Source organism: Notothenia rossii (genome assembly GCF_949606895.1).
Source record: "Notothenia rossii genome assembly, chromosome: 1".
In the NCBI taxonomy this organism is placed as follows: Eukaryota; Metazoa; Chordata; class Actinopteri; order Perciformes; family Nototheniidae; genus Notothenia; species Notothenia rossii.
Genome location: NC_136912.1, coordinates 69,267,374 through 69,274,202, shown reverse-complemented (window position 1 = coordinate 69,274,202; position 6,829 = coordinate 69,267,374).

Below are 6,829 nucleotides of genomic sequence, written 5' to 3'. Positions count from 1 at the left end.
TGTTTCTGTTTTTTGTAACACCTTATTAGATGTTATTGCTTTCTCTCTTGTTAAGCCACAGCTGTAAAGGTCAAAGGCTGTCGTTTCAACTGAGAAAAACTGTTTGTGAGTCACACACTCACACATACTACTTAAACACTTGCCTCCAGACATTAGGTGGGACGCAGAGTAAAAACAAGTTTGACAGCTGCTCCTGGTTGACAGCAACGTTGGTTGAATTTATTATCATAGACTGACATCCTTTTAAATATGATAAATGGAGAAAGACACACTTGTGACAACTCCTGATTAATGCTACACTAATGTCCTACTTATTTTAGTTAAGATTTATTCTGTGTTATATAATGTGTTATGCAAATCGTTACAGTTATAGTGTTCAAAGATGTATTTTTTGCAGCATGTGCTTACTGTAATTGTCCAAAGTAAATTTTCTTGAAAGACGTTATTCATTTTTGAATGTATCACGAAATAGTGATATTCTGAGTCTGATTTTGGCAAAATAAAAATCCTAAATTGCAAATACACGCAGAGTATTTCATGACCTTGAACAGTTGCAGAGTTTACACAGAGACGACAGACATTGTTTGATATCCAGCTATTGTATGTCTGCATGCACTGTTACCTCCTAACACTGCTTAAAATTAGCTGGCAGCATGGAACATCTTGTGCCAAAAGTACTGAGATATGTGTTTTTTAAGTATGACACACACCAACATAGACTTTAGAGTCATACCACACAAGTGTGTTTGAAGCCGACGCACACTTTGATAAGCTCCCCCCTTAAATCTCAAAATCTATTTCTAATATATTTCAACAATTACTTGATGGAATGTATTGTCTTTTTATTTATTTATTTTTTAAAGGAAGAGAGATAAGGCCATCCCACAATTCCATGTGACACATGTTATAGCATTCACTGTTGCATAGTTATTTAGCGTAGTGTAAGTGCAGTCCGGTAGGACCGGTTGTTTTTTTCGGACCAAAATATTTCCATTAGGGGAACGTGCTTTAGTTTAAAAAAGGATGCACATCAAAAAACACATACAAATGAAGTGTTGACAACACATGCGCAGCATTTATTCAAAGCAATGCATAAACAAAATGACACAAATACAAAACGCTTCAAATACAAAACACTGCAAGAAGCTCAAAACACAACGAAAACAGAAGTGTTTGGGGCCAATGAAGCATGTTTGCAACTGTTGGCCACCATACTGTGCAGTCCACTGGCACATAATTATGAAAATCATAATAAGAATGAGAACATGTTTGCTTGAGCCAAGACCTTACAGTTCAAGGACAATCTCCCTACACCATCTTACCAAATAAACTCACCAGCAACAGAGGAATGTAGCGTGTGTGTGTGTGTGTGTTTGTTATTGTGTGGGATTTGGAGTTATGTGAATCAGCATGCAAGAGGGAAAGTATGAGAGAGAAGAGAAGCGGGGGCAGATAGGGTTATGGTACGGTTCATAATTTATTGCCAACATTTGTTTGCCATTCCAATAATTCAGAGCCACTCCCCTCCAAACTGAGCTGGAGGCAAAGTGTGTTTGTGTTGTTGCAGTTGTGTCGTTGTGGGGACCATTTTCCCATAATTGCAGACCTGTTTTGGATGACTTGTTGCTGAGGAATTGTTTCCCATAATATCCTGGCATATCACAATGAAACCAGCAGCTCTGCACTTTTATTACTATGATCGACTTAGTTGTGCAGCTTTTGTACTCGATATGAGTGTTTCATGCAGAAAATAAACTCCTCCAACATATGGTCCCACCTTAACATCGTTTTTTCCCCGTGGCGGATAACAGTCAAGAACACACCTTTACATAATATATCCTTGTACATAAACTCACACTGATACACACCTTTCACCAAAACCACATTACACCCCTGGTCTTCCCTTTTTTAAAGCTACACTTTGTTCCCTAATTTGCTTCTCTGGGATTTCTGGTTGCAGAAGAAAGTATTGAACCATTATGGGCTTGAATGAGCAGGATTTAGTAGGTAAGTTTCACTACAGGGGACACACTAAGTTAAGACAGAAGAAGAAGATAGTTAAAGTGTTGTGCAATCTGATGCAAAAAAGCCTTCAAAATCTTTTTAATGAAAAGTATTTACTAAATGTAGTCTTTTTTATCCTCTGCTTGAATGCATTTCATATTTTAGGGTGTGTACCTGAGGCGTTCCCTGATACCCCACCCTCTCACATTGCTGCTCATTCCTGATCTCTGCAGACACGATGAGGCTTGCACATTTGTATAGGTTAGTCAAAGATTGTTGTGTGATGGTGCGTTTGTGCAGCCAATCCAAAAACAGGTACATTAAATTGACTTAATCTAGATTATGTCCAAGACAAGGCACATCCTCTAAATCTTGTTTCTGAGAAAGTTATCTTCCCATCGGAAGTTCCTAAACTTTGTAATGTTTGGCACCTTTATTTTACTTTCAAGTGATTCAGAAACCGGCTGCAAGATTAATATGTCTACAAGACCTTTTTAGAAAACATGAGAATTCCCCCGATATTTACTCTAAAGCAACACTTAATTCTTAGGTTTTACTGAAAAGTTCAAATAATTATTAAATATAAATATTTATTTTAACAGGACAGCAAATATATTAAATTAAAGGGGCCCTATTATACACATTTTCAGGTTCAGATTTGTATTATGTGTCACATTATGTGACATCAAAAAAGGGATATGTTAAACTTTTTTTTACGATTGGTTTGCTGACCAGCAAGTTGAAGTGCCAGCCAATAGAAGCGCGAGTGTTACAGAGTGATGTCACTAGGAGGTAACTTTGGTAACTTAGCTTTTGCAGACCATTTACATGCACACAAACCTATATAACACACTACAGTAAGGGGGAACATTCAAAATGCATAATAGGACCTTACGCATTAAAGAAATACCTAGATACTTGATTAAAGTATAAACAGCAATACCACAGTGTAAACATATTTCAAGATAAGTAAAAGTCCTGCATTAAAAAGTACCAGAATTAACAAATGATTAATTAATATGTACATCACTTAGATGTTGCAGCTGGCAACGATTACTTTACACAGTGCTAGTTTTTGCAATCCCCCAGTTTGTAACAATATTACAAAGTAACACAATATATAAAGTATTGCACTCCTATGGCTTTTTGAGCCGTTATGACCTTTCGGATTGAATTTCACAAGTTGTACGCCCTTCAATCACTTCCAACACTTTATCCCACAGGGGAGCTGAGAGGAGCTCCTGGGCGAGAACAAGCTCCACACCCACGAACACACCCATGATCGGATCGCTCGATCAAGGGAGGAGTGCATTTCTTAATCCTATTATCAAAGGATTCCCCTTATTGACACTCTCTCTCTCACACACACACACACACACACACACACACACACACACACACACACACACACACACACACACACACACACACACACACACACACACACACACACACACACACACACACACACACACACACACACACACACACACACACACACACACACACACACACACACACACACACACACACACACACAGAAACACACACACATACACATGCACCCACACGTTATCAGTGCTGTGCTGACTCAGGCGTCCTCGCTGCATGTACAGACAGCTCATTTTTGTTTTCTTTGACACTCTATAAGAGGAGGAACCGTTTAATAGTTTTTGTCTAGTTTTCCTCTGTCTGAAGGGTTGTCTCATCTTGTCAGGTCCTTGTCCTGAACAATGTGTGTGTGTCGAGGGAAAGTTTTTGGTCACTAAGTGAAAGGATTAAAAGTGGTTGTGACTCACGATGAGATGAGCCGGTGTTCAGGGTGTGGCTGCTTGTCAAGCATTGTTCTCCGGATTTAGAGGCGACAGAGAACATGAAGAAGACTGTCTTCATGACTAAATGTCCTTATTTGGTTGAAACCTGCATACCATGGACACAGTGTCTTACAGCAGTCAAGAGCTAATGACTTTAAGTTTTTAACGGCAGTGTGGAAAAGTCAAAAGATAACAAACACTTGATAGGCATAGTTCACACACCAAAGCAAAACGAATGCCAAATATCTGTTATGATTGTTGATGTAGGAGAACACATAACAGGCTCAAAGCAGAGCCGGTTATATCCTGGCGTGGGTGCGGCCTCAAAGTGTCTTCTCTGCTCCACACCCTAGGGCTTAATGGCATGAGAGATAAAAACCCATGCCTGTACCTGTACGAACAGCTGGTGCAGAGGACAGATGCAAATACAGGACATTATGCCCATAAACAAGGAATAATATATCGGCAGGCTTGAAATAATGTCTACAAAAATAAAAGGTTTTGTGTCTAGTCAAGTTCAGATTGCCACTTAAGTCCTGTAGGATGAATTATCCTCTTTTAAGAACATGATTTCTTATCTACACTTTAGCTTTCAACAACACAAGTTGGCAACAATGCAAAGTAACTACAACTCCGAAAATACCATTGCAAAAACTCAATTATTTCCCAGACAAACGACATGTTCTGAATTGCTCTGTGCTAATGTGTTGTGCATTGCTCATGGCTAGGAGAAACCAAAAGAGAGTGAACGATTAATTAGACTCCAAGCTTAATGAGTTTGGTTATTTTGACTCGCTTGGAACTGGAATCAAAATCCGACCGGCTGTTGGAGCCAAAACCCAGCAATAGGGGAGACTGAGCCAGGAGGGAACGGGAAATGAATTCAAATTTGCTTCAAATAAATCATAAGAAGGAGAAAAACAAGTCCTTGCAGATACAAAGATACCATTGATTGGCAAAACATGGCAGAAGCTACTGGAAAACTGCAAAGTGTTCTTTATATGTGACTCATTTAGTTTTATTTAAATACATTTGGTTGTGTAATCATAATTTGTTTGTGGACATAGAAAATATTTGCACAAACTTTAAATGTTCTTATACTAACTCAACGGTGGAGGTTAGGGTGGAGCTGAGTATATGGCAACCAGAAACCAAATAAACACTCACACACACACACACAAACTCACACACACACACACACACATACACACACACACACACACACACACACACATGTTGTATTTGTGTTTGCACCTGTGTGTGTGTGTGTGTGTGTGTGTGTGTGTGTGTGTGTGTGTGTGTGTGTGTGTGTGTGTGTGTGTGTGTGTGTGTGTGTGTTTGTGTGTGTGTGTGTGTGTGTGTGTGTGTGTGTGTGTGTGTGTGTGTGTGTGTGTGTGTGTGTGTGTGTGTGTGTGTGTGTGTGTGCGTGTGAGTGAGACAGAGACAGAGAATAAGCTTCTGAGAAATACCAGACTCATTCACTGCCGGGGGGGACTTTGCATCAAAGGTGAAAGAAGTGACTGTGCAGGGTAACAGTGAGCACTGAGAGGAGCTCTGTGCTCAGTTTCAACATGCATGCTACACGCATCTCCCACCTGTCTTTAATATCATGCTTATATTAAACCTACATACAACCATGCTGTTTTATAGAATATCTCACAAATATAGAATATATGCGTGTACTTTGTGCAGTGCTGTTTTCTTGATGCCGGTCGACAGGAGACAGGCTGTTGTAGCTCACTGATCCTCTTACAGTGGCGTACCTGTGCAGCAGGGTGACATGGATATGCCTCCTGGGGGTGCAGAGACAGAGCCAGGGAGGGGGTGAATGGGAGGGAGGGGCTTTCAGTCGTCAGTGCGTCACATGTCACCTGAACCAATCTGGGTCACTGGTCTCATGGAGATAAACAATGCTGCTCCACCTGATCGTGTACAGAGGAAATGCTTCGCTCCAGGCCTGTCATTGGAGCACAGGTTGTCTCTAATGTAACTTTATTAAGAAGAGTTAAAGGACCATGGAAGTCTTTTTTGCTTGTCTGGGTTGGGTGGCTGGCAGGTGCAAAAATAAAAACAGCCCAAAACACTTTAGAGTAACATTTTTTTTTTCTAATTTGCCAATACACATGCAAATGAAGAAGGAACTCTACCCACTTGACAACACATGCGCAGCATTAACTAAAACTGCTGCATAAACAAAACGCTACAAATATAAAACGCTGCAACATTAGGACATTGAAAAGTGATGCACACCAGCTGTCACAGGATACAGACTGAAAATGAAGTTTTATTGGCTAATTTTAACCATGCGATCGCATGATTACTTCCTATATTATTACAGATCTACTGTAATCTAGCTGGCTAATGTAGGTAACTTAATTATTTCAAATATGAATAATGTAAAAACACTTTATTATGCAGCATTTTTTTGTAGCGTTTTGCTTATGCAGCGCTTTTAGTTAATGCTGCGCATGTGTTGTCAAGTTGGGGAAGATTTTCTTAACCTGCATGTGTTTTGCATAGTTTTTGAAAGTGCAGCCCATTCCTCCTACTGGAATTGTTTTGGGCAATTGTAGCGAGTTCTCACACAGTGATAATATGCTACTTATCTGTTTTCAAAAGTATGGTTGAATGCATCTTACCAGAACTTTGTGTGATTCCACTTGTTTCTCTATATTAAAACCATTAGGTCCATTTCAGCTTGGCTGAGGATTAAGGCTTTAATTAATTCTTAATTGACAACAGTTTATTTATCTCTCTGCAGAGTCTACAGTTAATGAGTGACTATTAACAGTTAATTTGTGCCAAACCCTACATTTAAATGTTCCTAATGGGGATAAAATGATCAGCGGGAAATGTCTTTATCTTCACATCTAACTATTGGAAAGAAAGCCAATAAGCATGTTTTTTCCAAGATTTTGAACAATTAGACAGCTATGTGAAGTAACTAACCATCAATCAATAATTTTATCGTTCATTTTTGATGTATTAGTTCAATTACCATTCACTAATTA